This window comes from Triticum dicoccoides, chromosome 7A, assembly GCF_002162155.2.
Source record: "Triticum dicoccoides isolate Atlit2015 ecotype Zavitan chromosome 7A, WEW_v2.0, whole genome shotgun sequence".
In the NCBI taxonomy this organism is placed as follows: domain Eukaryota; kingdom Viridiplantae; phylum Streptophyta; class Magnoliopsida; order Poales; family Poaceae; genus Triticum; species Triticum dicoccoides.
The window spans coordinates 664977659-664990927 of record NC_041392.1 but is presented as its reverse complement, the minus strand read 5'-3'; the positions used below and the strand labels follow the sequence as shown (position 1 = coordinate 664990927).

At 43.3% G+C, this 13269-nt stretch overlaps 1 long non-coding RNA gene across 1 annotated transcript; it reads right to left on the bottom strand.

The window, feature by feature from the left end:
* Nucleotides 1–10433: 10433 nt before the first annotated feature.
* On the bottom strand, nucleotides 10434–12798 carry LOC119328125. The gene is made up of 4 exons (XR_005158845.1): nucleotides 12574–12798; nucleotides 12263–12477; nucleotides 11798–12023; nucleotides 10434–10895 (listed from the first exon to the last, which is right to left on the bottom strand). It is a non-coding gene; the product is annotated as an uncharacterized LOC119328125 (long non-coding RNA).
* Nucleotides 12799–13269: the final 471 nt, after the last annotated feature.

The following is a 13269-nucleotide window of genomic DNA, read 5'->3' as shown; positions in this document are numbered from 1 at the left end:
AAGAGTACCCGCGAGTGATTCACGGATTGGGGGCTGAAAGGACCTTTGTCCCGACGGCCCTCTGTGTGGATCTTTGTGGCGGAGCGACAGGGCAGGTTGAGACCGCCTAGGAGAGAGGTGGGCCTGGCCCTGTTCGGCGTTCGCGGACACTTAACACGCTTAACGAGATCTTGGTATTTGATCTGAGTCTGGCTACGAGCCTATACGCACTAACCATCTACGTGGGAGTAGTTATGGGTATCCCGACGTCGTGGTATCAGCCGAAGCACTTCAGACGTCAGCGACGGAGCGGCACGCGCCGAATTGGACTGGAACGCCACTAGGCTAGGTCTGCTTTCGGCCGCGTACGCAACGTGCAGGTGTGCTATGGGCGATGGGCCCAGACCCCTGTGCGCTTAGGTTTAGACCGGCGTGTTGGCCTCTCTGTTGAGCCTAGGTGGGGCTATGACGTGTTGATCTTCCGAGGCCGGGCATGACCCAGGAAAGTGTGTCCGGCCAAATGGGATCGAGCGTGTTGGGTTATGTGGTGCACCCCTGCAGGGAAGTTAATCTATTCGAATAGCCGTGATCTTCGGTAACAGGACGACTTGGAGTTGTACCTTGACCTTATGACAACTAGAACCGGATACTTAATAAAACACACCCTTCCAAGTGCCAGATACAACCCGGTGATCGCTTTTCTACAGGGCGACGAGGAGAGGATCGCCGGGTAGGATTATGCTATGCGATGCTACTGGAGATGCTACTTGGAGATGCTACTGGAGATGCTACTTGGAGATGCTACTTGGAGATGCTATTTGGAGGACTTCAGTCTACTCTCTTCTACATGCTGCAAGACGGAGGCTGCCAGAAGCGTAGTCTTCGACAGGATTAGCTATCCCCCTTTTATTCTGGCATTCTGCAGTTCAGCCCACTGATATGGCCTCCTTACACATATACCCATGCATATGTAGTGTAGTTCCTTGCTTGCGAGTACTTTGGATGAGTACTCACGGTTGCTTTCTTCCTCTTTTTCTCCCCTTTCCTTTCTTTCTGGTTGTCGCAACCAGAGGCTGGAGTCCAGGAGCCAGACGCCACCGTCGACGACGACCCCTACTACACTGGAGGTGCCTACTACTACGTGCTGCCCGCTGATGACGACCGGGAGTAGTTAGGAGGATCCCAGGCAGGAGGCCTGCGCCCCTTTCGATCTGTATCCCAGTTTGTGCTAGCCATCTTATGGCAACTTGTTTAACTTATGTCTGTACTCAGATATTGTTGCTTCCGCTGACTCGTCTATGATCGAGCACTTGTATTCGAGCCCTCGAGGCCCCTGGCTTGTATTATGATGCTTGTATGACTTATTTTATTTGTAGAGTTGTGTTGTGATATCTTCCCGTGAGTCCCTGATCTTGATCGTACACATTTGCGTGCATGATTAGTGTACGATTGAATCGGGGGCGTCACAGAAGGGAGGCAGACAGCGTCGTGGCGGAACATCAAGAGATCTGCCTGATGACCTCTCAGAACTTTACAAGACAGATCCTGAAGAGGATTATAATCAGCGCAAGACCCGAATCCAGTGGATTCGAAGATATTGGGCAGAACAATGGTTCAAATACCGGTTTGTGACCCAAGAATATGCTGAGAAAAACACCATCAAGCGACCGTGGGGGGACATCCTATACAAGAATCTTCAACCCAGGTCCAGAGAAGAAGCCATTGAACAAGGCTTCTATCCCTGCATGGTCCGAGGGCCACATCCTGCAGATGCACACCCGTCGTCACTACTATGGTGCCGTGACGACAATCTATTCAAGCGCAACTTCCAGTTTGCCAAGAACTCAGCGAAGCAGAACAAGAAGTCTTTGGGATTAGACTTCAACCCTGGTCCCTCTGCTCCCCGTGCCGATGGAACTCGCAAAGCTGAACCCAATCTTCTTGGGCCCTTCTACAACCTTGAAGGTCTTATCACCCATATCGTGGTTCAAGGGACTGCCTTGAATGAGCCTGCAGATGACGCTGAATCAGATGAAGCGCCTGCAGCGCCGAAGCCAAAGAAGCTGAAGCAGCCAAAAGCTTCAAAGCCTGCCTCTGCACCAAAAATCTCACGGGCGAAGCCACTGACCACTGCACCTCCTGAAGACAGTGTGCAGTCTGAAGATTTGTCACGCATCTCCAAGCCCCAGAAGGTCAAGATGCCTCTGCCACACACCGGCCAAGAACTGACAGCTGCTGCCATTCTGCGAAACGATGCCATTGATCTGTCCAGTGATGAAGATCTTGCAGATGACGCTCTTGAGCAACTCATCAAGAGCAAAGAAGAAGCAGAAATCTTCAATGATCTGCCTCTCTTTGACGTGACAATCATCCACAACTTCATTGATGAGTGGTTTGACACGCCCAACATCAGCTTCGAAGATCTGCAACTACCCATTGGCCTCAGTGTCGCCTTCCATGGCGCCATTGCTTCAGAGCTAGCTCTCGCTCAGCGCATCATCGAACTGAAGCAAAAGATTGACTATGAAAAGGCTCAGTTCAAGAAGCATATGGCCAAGCTCAGTGTACAAGAGGTGAAAAACTTTAAGATTATGCTGCACGAGCTCAAAGAAGCCTTTCTCAAGAAACGCGCAGAAGCTCAGGGTTCTCGGGAGCGCATGAAGAGCCTGGCTGACAAGTGTGTGCAAGGCTACAACGAGGCTAAGAAGCGCAAGGCCATTGGGCGTCCGGGGATTGATCCCAGGATGGCTGCTAAGCAGAAGAAGAAGCCCACTGTGGCCGAACCCAACGCACCAAGGCGGGAAGCAGATCCCATTGTCTTTCCAACTAGCATGACTGGCTCGAAGCCAAAGGCCCGGTCAACCGCTTCAGAGCTGAAGAAAATGAGGACTGCTGAGGCTGAAGCCAGAAAGAGGAAACATCCTGAAGCCTCTGCTACTGCTCCCTCCAAGAAGAAGCGGAAGACCAAGAAGGAACGGGCTGCTCCCACAGAGCCCTTGATTGTTGAACCCATCTCCATGGTTCGCCCTGACGCTGAACCTCAAGAACGTCAACTGACTGTCCATGAGCCTGCTTTCACAGAGGCTCATGACGTTGAAGACTTTCCAGCAGCTGATCCCATCGCTGTTGAAGACATTGGTCACCATGACCATGTTGAAGATGATGCAGTTCTTCCTCAGCTCGAGCACCAACAGGTATCACCGCATGTGCTAACGCACAGCGAGCTCATCAGCATTGGTCGTCCTTTGACGCCAATTGCTCAGGATGCATCATGGGCTGATCGCCCACAAGCACAAGAGGAAGAAGACTTTGAGGCCGAGCCAACTCCAACTCCACAGGCGTCGCCAGCGTTACGCAGGCTTCGCAAAGGACCAAGGCCTCCAGTCTCTGAGTCTGAAGCTAAAGCTGCTGAAGACATTCTGGATGCATCAGCCGATGAAGAAGAAACCCCAAAAGTTGCTACTCCCCTGTCCCACCAAGAAGTTGTTCTCGAGGAGAACATGACTATGACCGACCCTCCAGCTCGTCAAGTGGAGGTTGAAAATCTTGAGGCTGCCACCACCAACACCAATGAAGCCATTGACGCTGTCATGGCTGAAGCTAATGTGGAGCCTTCACCAACCCAAGCACCAGAAGTCAGCGAAGCCACTGATCCCACTGCTTCTGTTCCTGCGCCTGCTGCTGGTCCTCAGTTCGACTATCATGTTGAGCACAGGCCTCAGGTACAGAAGCCAATCCCAAGATTGCCCAGGTTTCCAGGTCCTGCATCAGCACCTGGATCCTTTAATGTCAATGGCTTTAGAGCAGACAACACTTTCTTCAATAGCTCCAGGAACCCCTACTCAAGGGAAAGAATATCATCTGATCGGTTCTGGAGCTATCCGTAGCGAAGCTATTACTCCTGCATTCTATACAATCAAGGTCGCATCTTCCCACATAAGCGTCTTGACATTGAAGCAATAGCTGGTCTGCCCTGTCTGGAAGAAGCTCTGGATTGCTTCAAAGAGGTTGGACTGCTGCCGTTCGTCACCGACCAAGAGCATTGGAATGAAGAGTTGCTGCTCCAATTCTATGACACACTTCACATCCGCGGATACAACAGAGATCCGAAGACTTGGGTCCTGGAGTGGATGACAGGAAACGTTCATCATGAAGCCAAAGCCTTTGACATCACTGAGCTCACTGGTCTACCCACTCCTGGTGATCTCTATGAAACTGGCTGTCAGCTTCACAGTGAAGCCGTGGAGAGCATCTTTCAGAAGCCTGAACCTAATATGAGTCAGATGCTCAGTATGATGAAGCCATTGCCCCAAGATGCTGCGTATCCCAAGGAGTTCCTTGTTGAAGACCTTGAGTATCTGCCAAGGACTATTTATCATATCATAAGGCGAACTCTCTGGCCCATCAAAGGACATTCTCCACATGCCAAGCTGGAAGGTGCAATGAAGACCTTGGTTTTCTATATTCCTCATGGCAAATGCTTCAATGCACAGGACTTCTTCATCCGCCAACTTGTTGCATCAGGCTCTGATCTTTTTGGCTTGAAGTTCTATGCTCCATGGATAATGCGGCTGATCAAACTTCACTCCGCTATCTCATATCAGCCATCTGCTCGCAATCATTGGATCTTTCTGCCTGATGTGGATATGTCTATTGAAGCCATTTATCCTGAGCCTGCCAAGGAACCTCTAAGTCTTCAGAATGCAGAGCATCAAAGTTTTTCTCAGAACATTGAAGGAGTTGAAGCAGTCACTCGTGTGTATCCTTTGGCTGGCACTACACGTGCACCGCATCCTGCTCTCACTGAAGCCACCGACAGCACAACTGCCCAACGACCCAAGAAGCGCACTCGTGTTCTTAATGACCTAGAGCTTCTGGTGGCTCTTCATCAGAAATAGGATAGGCATCATGACTGGCTGAAGCGCCAAATGCAAAGCCTCTTGGTGGATGTCAACCGCATTCGCAATCTTGCCACCAAGAATGCTTTTGTTGCCCATGAAACCTCTCGACGCACGTGGAAAGGGCTGACGCTGATGTGCTCTGAAGATGATCTTCAAGAGGATGGCTTCTCTAAACGCTTCAAGTTTGACTCCACACCTCCTTGAAGGGCAGTGCTGCGACAAACTCCATCTCTTGAAGACTCTGAGTTCTCTTCCTCTGCTGCAACTGTGAATGCCAGAGTGATCCAGGATGAAGACGATGCTACTTCACCGCCACCTCCTTCAGCATGCTTCGACACCGCTCCAAGTTCTTCTGCACCGCCAAACACCACCGACGACCCTGCTGCTTCACCTACTCTTCATGGGAACGAGTAGATGCTCTATGTCTTCAAACCTTTTTGGTCCTTACTGACAAAAGGGGGAGAAGCATATGAGTTTGATAGTCTTCAAGCGGGTCCATATAGGCGGGTGCTTTATATTTTGCTTCGTGTTTAGAACTCTCATTTTGATACATTTGGTTCTTTGAGTTGTAACACTTAAACTCGATGGTCATCTGCTACTTATTTGCCACTTTGTGATGCGATGATAAATTCCGCATGTGCGACGATAAATTCCGCACTTAGATCATTTTGCAGACGTCTATTTTCCATTATGCATGTCATTATCTTCACATACCTTCACATGCATAGTGGATTGTCATCATAAGTTGAAGAGGATCTCCACAAGCACAACCTGCCATGTGCATTTGCATTCCAAAAGCAAATTACTTATATGCACATCTTCAGGGGGAGCCCTTGCAACTTATGAAGACAATTCCTTATCCTTTACAATTTCACATATTATATTCCCCGTTGAAACTTCAACTAGTTTGTCATCAATCACCAAAAAGGGGGAGATTGTAAGTGCATCTAGTGCCACCCCTAGTTGGTTTTGGAGTATTGACGACAAACCTAGTTGAGGGACTGATGTGTTTGTGAGAATTGCAGGATAACACAGGTAGAAGTCCCTCATTGATTCGGTTTTCCTACCAGAGATGACCCCTAAAAATGTATGAAGACATTGATGTCAAAGGTGGTATATGAAGATATTCACATTGAAGACTATGACAAGAGAAGACATCGCATGAAGCCTATGGAGCTCGAAGACTTAGATCTTTCGTAGTTCTTTTTCTTCTTTGTTGAGTCATAGGAACCACTGTACTGTTAAGTGGGGTCCAAGTGAACCAGTCAGAATGACTGAAGTGATGCTTAACCAAAACCTATGTCTTCGAGTGAAGACTATGAGAGTGAAACTTGTCTAGAGTCGGACAAGTCAGCTTTGCTTGTAGCCCAAGTAAAGCTGCTGCGTGAGTTTGAAATCTGACCGTTGGAACACGTGTCAGTTCCTTAGTGACCCAGGGTCATTTCGGACAAATCAGGTCGGGTCGCCTAGTGGCTATAAATAGCCCACCCCCTACAACCATAAACGGTTGGCTGCTCAGAGTTAGAGTACGGCTTTTGTCATTTGAGAGCAACCCACCTCGAAGACTTTGAGAGAGAATTCCTTGCGAGGATAAAGCCCTAACCACCCAGAGCCAAAGAGTGTTAGGCATTACTTAAGTTTTCTTGTCTGTGTGATCTGAAGACTTATTACACTTGAGGACTGTGAATCCTCCAGCCGGTTAGGCGTCGCGTTCTGAGCATCCAAGAGTCATTGTAGATCGCCGGTGAACAAAGTCTGTGAAGGTTTGGGAGTCTACCTTGAAGACTTACCAGAGTGATTGGGCGAGGTCTGTGTGACCTTAGCTCAAGGGGAATACGGTGAGGACTGGGTGTCCTGAGCTGCGTGTTCAGGACTGGGTGTCCGGGACTGTGTGTCCTCAGGTTTAAATACCTAGCCGCCCCAACCAGACGTACAGTTGTCACAGCAACTGGAACTGGTCCAACAAATCATTGTCTTCAACGAGTCACTGGTTTCATCCTTCCCTTCCCTTTACTTACTGTTACTCCTTGTGAAGTCATTGTATGATTGCTCTATCTTTTGTCTTCACTGAGTGACTGTGTGTTTTGTTTGGCTTCATAATATCTTCCTATCTGATCCTTACTACATTGCTGTTATTAGTCATTGTGCTTTCACTCCATTGAATACTTGACTATGGTTTGCCTAGTGTAGTCTACCTTCCGCTGCATGGTAATATGTTTATTTCTATTGTTTGTCTTCGAAACTTCCACATTTTGAAGACTTTCATAAAAATCGCCTATTCACCCCCCCTCTAGTCGATATAACGCACTTTCATTAGGGTTGCTAGCCAGACAAGTAACATGTGATTTGTTACTACCTTTTTCCTCTTTTCTTCCTTGTTCTTTTTCTTTCTTTTTATTTTTCTTTTTTGTTTGTTCCTTTTTTCCTTCTTCTTTTTCAAATGCATGGACTTCTTATCAAAATCGATGAACTTTTTTTAAAATCGAATGAACTTTGAATTTGTGAATAATAAGTAATTTTGATTTTTTAATGAAAATCAATGAACTTTTTTTCAAATCCGTTATCTTCTATCTATTATATACTTAAGACAAGAGGCAAACAAGTCATCACGTTTATCCACACATATTAAATTATCTCAACCATCAAATTTTAATATAAACGGCTGAGATTTAAAGATATCACGTTAGATACAAAAAATATTGTGTGTAGGCATATATTGTGTTTCACGTCTCCAGCCTAGCACGTACAAGCATCTATGATGGGAAAGTGCCATCACAATTGCATAAAATAAGTCCATCATTGGTTGGGCCGGTTTCGATATTGGCCCATTCCAGTACACGCAACACAACGGAATTCATTAAAAAGCGCTAAAAACAGCGTAAAAATAAGGCTCCCCATGAGGATTCAATCTCACAACATCAACCTCTGGTGTGTGTTGACCAACCACTCTACTAACCAGGCTCTACTGAATAATTGGGGCTTAAACTATTTAAGAAGTAAGTATAACCACGCTATTTACTGCATAAACAAATTCGAAAAACATGTTTTTTGAAAAAAATGTGAAGAAAATTTGAAATTTTGCAGATTTCAAAACAAACCATGAATTAAAAAAGAGTTCACGAATTCAAAGAATTTCCATGAATATGGGAAAAGTTCAAAACTTGGAAAATTTTCATCATTTTCAAAATTAGTTCATCGATTTTGCAAAAAATTCATCGCTTTTTTAAAAAATATTCAATTTTGAAAAAATATTCAATTTTGAAAAAATTCATCAGTTTTGAAAAAGAAGTTCATTGATTTAGAAAAGGTTCATCAATTTTTGAAACATGTTCTTCGAATTGAAAAATAGTTCATCAAATTAAAAAAAAGTTCATCGATTTTCGAAAAAAGTTCATCGATTCGAAAAAAGTTCATCGAAAAATGAAAAAAGTTCATCGATTTTTAAGAACAAGTTCATCAATTTGAAAAATCAAGTTCGCAAAAATGTTCATCCATTTGGAAAATAAGTTCAAAACATTGAATTGTTTTCGTCGATTTGAAAAATAAGGAAGAAAAAAGGAACGGAAATGTAGAGCTAATAAAGAACGCGAAAGATGAACAATGTTAGATGATGTAGTGTGGCCGAGTGGTTAACCTGTCGCGCTGTATTATAGGAGGTCACGGGATCGACTCATTCCTCCCGCAATTCTTTCGCGTTTCTGGAAACAGGAGAAAGAAAACCTACAGATAAATGGGCAGCTCAGTTAACGCGGCTCCAGGCGCCGGTTAAGAAAATTGTCTTTAACCCACGCCTGCAGCGCCAAATAGGGTTTGCCCCAGCAGCCACCCCTAGAAAAAGGAATACTACACGGGCCAATGTAGAAGGAACGGTACCTCTCTTTCCTTCCCTCAAACAAAAAGCAAACTGCCAGATCACCAAGAATAAAAAAAGTATCCAATTAGAATACACTAGTTTGTGTGCACTTTTAATAATATAATTACTAAGTAGGTACTTTGAAGAAGTTTATTCCTGAGATGGACAAAAAAAAATTTGTGACATATACAAAAGATTGAAACTTGAGATTGCACTTTGCAATGCTTCCAAGACAAATGTTTCACTGGAAGCTTTGTAGTTGTGTGTTATACTCTAAACGATAAACTGTAACATTATATATTGAGAGGTTTAGGAGAAATCTTTAATAGACTAACTACTAATGAGCCTAATCATTACTAATGAGCAAGTAGGCTAAGCATACTACACTTCCACATGTTCTTCATACAGTAAATAGTGGAATTTATTATACTTTTTTAAGTGTATCCTATGTTATGCTAGTCTTTGTCCTTGAGCAGGAAATTAATACTCGTAGCATTTTATGTGTTAACATTTTCCTTTATGCAAATCGATCTAAGTTGTTATAATGTCACATTGCAAGAAATAATCTTCTTGAATAAGCCATTGTAACTCAGTCTTACTGGACAATTGTCTTGATATACTATTTGTTTCTCTCTGTCGTACGTTAGAATTTCAGCAGAGTCTAAATAGTAATGTCAACCAAACGCAAGCTTGATCAGACCAAAACTTTCCACTCGTCCTTCCCATGAAAATTTTTACCTAAAAAACAAAAGCAGGTTGTTACCATTTCTATTTTACCGTAGACTTTGGTAAAGGAACACATAAAATGTCTCAGAAATTATGTTGACATTGCAAACGGACATCAAAGTTTTTCAAGTGACTTGTAGTGTTTTTATTTTCTTTGGTGCCACTCCAATATCGATATTTTACCTTATAATCGTTTTTGTGTTCTTTGGTGCCAACTGCATTACTAAACTTTATTGAATAAAATTTAAAAAAGATAGCTACCCTAACCAACATTGGGGTGATATTCATTCCTTTGTATTAAGTATGTGCAAATTTCCTTCCACCACTGATTAGAACATGAAGACCTGAACAACAGCAAGCGAATTGGGCTATGAGACTGAAGAAATGGAACCCAATCAGTCCATGAGTGTCCATACAGAGAAATAAATGAATACAACGCGATGAGGAATAAATAGATCGGGTGGTATATATATCTTCATCGAAGCCCTGCAATTGAATTGTCACATGACATGATGGGCGTAGTTGCTATTGTCAAAAATAAGAACCCGGCTATGAACATACAGAAGAAATCAAATCAAATCATATCATGGTAAATATGTGACAAATAAATGACAAATGTAGAAATTACATGCTTGTACGGCCTTTCTCATGTTTCCGTGGTTTCGTCCAAACCCCATAACGATGATGATCAAGAACAGCAAATTGGATGGTGGTCTGCCTGGCAACGTTTCTTTGCCCTTAGCTAGCAAGGTACATGTGTATTGAGGCATGGAGGAGATATACAGGCTGGAAATAGGCTAAACAAATTATTTGAGGTTTATGAAAAATACTTCAATTAGTTTGAAGCCAGGAAAGAGCTATCATGTGAAAACTTGAATATATAGTGCTAATCGTACGTGCAGCAACCTAGGTCAGTATAGGCTCACAAACCAGTGTAAGAGAATAATTTAATAACATGCAAGTATATTTTATGACTAATAACACTTAAGGACATTCCTCCTTTTCTCTAGTTTACATGCCTGCACCTGCAGTTTACATGTCTGCTACATCTGTAATTATCAGTTATTGTTACAAACAAACAGGTAGGGTGGTCTCTTTAGTTTACAAAAATATTGGACCCTTATTTCTGTGTATGCAGCAAACGAAAATGTTAGTACCTTAGTAAAAGATCAATCTCGTCCTTGGCCTTGTCTCTAATGATGAGATTCAAGTTGTGTTGTTTATGGGGCATGCATATTGGCCATACAGGTCCTTCTCCCATGGCTCAGGTTGACCGTTTGAAACCTCTGCATTATCCACCACAGTCCTGAGTAAGTGTCATCTTTTATCTCTTCACCGACGACCTTTCTCTTTCTAGTGCCCAGGACTCGGTTTTTGTTATGTCGACTAAGGAGAGAATACACCACAATGAGCGATGGTTTGGTAGAAGATTGTACCTAGAGTGGAGTGTATTTTCTTTAGATGGAATAGAAGAGTCTAGGTGCAGGAAATTGCAGCGGACATCCAATGTAATTAAAACTGATGTTAAACGCAAAAGGAAACATTACATGTGCCACATCAGAAAGAAATTCCAATGCTTAAAAAAATAAAAAATTTGGGTACTAATAGTCTATGTTATTAAGCATCTGATAACTAAACGATCATAAAATCTGTCATGTTCTGAAATTGAAACAACTGATACTATTTTTTGCTTGGTTGTCCATACAAAAAAACAAAAGCAAGATGATAAATTAATACGTTTTTCAAAAATGTTAAATAGAATAGCAGTTGCAAGTTCCAGGGGTAAGTAGTGACTGACAACAAATTATACATTAAAAGCAGAAGGGGAACATCCTGGCAACATATAGAATAGGCATGTTAAAGATGGAAATCGAGTCCCATGTTCCAAAAATTACTATTGCCAGGTATATGACCTGCAGCTGGCATGCATCAAGTCGAGTCAAACAGGAATCTAAACATTGTAAGAAATTAACCGAGCAATCTCTCTCCTCGAAGAATCTCAGAAGATATGTATTCACCTGAAGCATATAGCAGTTTTTAAATATGATTTTGAGAAACTTAGAGAATCTTGCCTCTAATTACCTTCTGAAATATCAATAATAATACGATAGGAGATGAGGCGTACTAACTATTATTTCTCATTCATGCACAAATAACTCAATCTGCAGCTAAAGGCTGAATAAAAATAATCTATAGATGTACATACACTATATGCGTGTAAGCATAATGAATATAAATTCCACACTTGCAAGAATCATTAAAACATATTCAACGACATGTGCATGCGTAATCCAAAAGGTAGTAAATTCTAGCGAAGAGTTTTGTACCATATACATACATGCAGATTGTATGACAATAATTAGATCGTTCCCACTGCAACCAAGCAATAGCCCTGTACTCAAAGATTGCAAGATTCCCCCAAAAAAGAGCAAAAATCTTCGCCTAGACGTATCCGTGAGATTTCCTTGATCTGGTGCTACACAGTAGCACACCCAATTACTCTCCAAACCCTGATGCAGTGATTGCACCTCTAACTCTGTATTGAATATCTCCTCCTTATTTTCCTGAAAGTGGAACACAAATATTATTACCTAACACTGCCTCTGTAGAAGATCTAAGCAACCGATCTCCATGCCCCCTCCATAGGCTCAAAACGAAATAGATATGAAATCATATCAACATATATTGTTGTTATGGATGAGAATTTAGTGGAAAACCTCATGCCATGCATCAATGTCTTTTCGATGAAAAGGCCATCGCAGAAAATTTCCATTAACGTTAGCAAAAGGGGTTACAGTCTTACAGGTCATCCAGAGGCCCTTGGCGACATCCTTAACGTTGTTACTTGATTACTTCAAACCTGACCTTGATGCCTCCTGCACTGACACCACATGTACAGCTAGAACCACGTGAATCGTTTTTCTTTCAATCTGAGAGTTGGCTGGGATTAAAATTGAGATCCTGAGAATAGAGCTTCCGAGTACAGGTTTCCCATCGTGTGTTCTCACGTCAGTGCGCCTGCATCCGAGGAGAGATAAGCCCCCAGATTTGTGTACTTTCACATCTAGGGAGGAGATCAATCAAGTGCTGAGCCTGTGTATTTTAGCATCTTACCTGAAGATCTCTGGCAAGAACAGCGTGAGGATGGCCGACAACGTGAGATTTGACTGGGTCTGGAATCTTGCCTGATGGTCACCGGCAAGAACAGCACGAGGATAGCCGGCGGCGTGGGATTTGATTGGGCCCGGCGTGACTATCACGTGAAGCAGGCGAGGATCATGCGGCGGCGAAGGAGAGATTATGATTTTTTTTTCTTTCCCGCTGATTAGGGATAGGCGGTTTTTTTAGGCAGGTTCGCTGGGCAACCACGTCCAAACAGGAATCCCTTTAGGAAGGGGAGACAGATAAGTGGAAAGATTAATCGTGGGAAGAGGGATTACGGGGAATATCTTACCTGCGCATAGAGATTAGAGGGGAGATCTCTTTAGGCCCACCAGAAAATCAGGGGAGCAGAAAGATTAGAATCGTGGGGGAGAGGGAGATTGGGATCGAGCGTTGCCACGCTCGCTCGTGAAAGAGCTTTTCCACTCTTTACAACCATTGTTTCAATCTGGGCCAGTATAGTTTGGACCCATAAAATTGACGGTTGAGAATTTCTCTTTTTTCTATAAAATTGAGGTTGAGAATTTCTCTTTTTTCTATAGTTAATTAGATTAAATCTGGCCATTATAACTCGGTCCCACCGAGATTAACGGCTCTTATTTACTAATTAACGTGGTAATTTTTTGGAAGTCACAAATTAGTATAGGT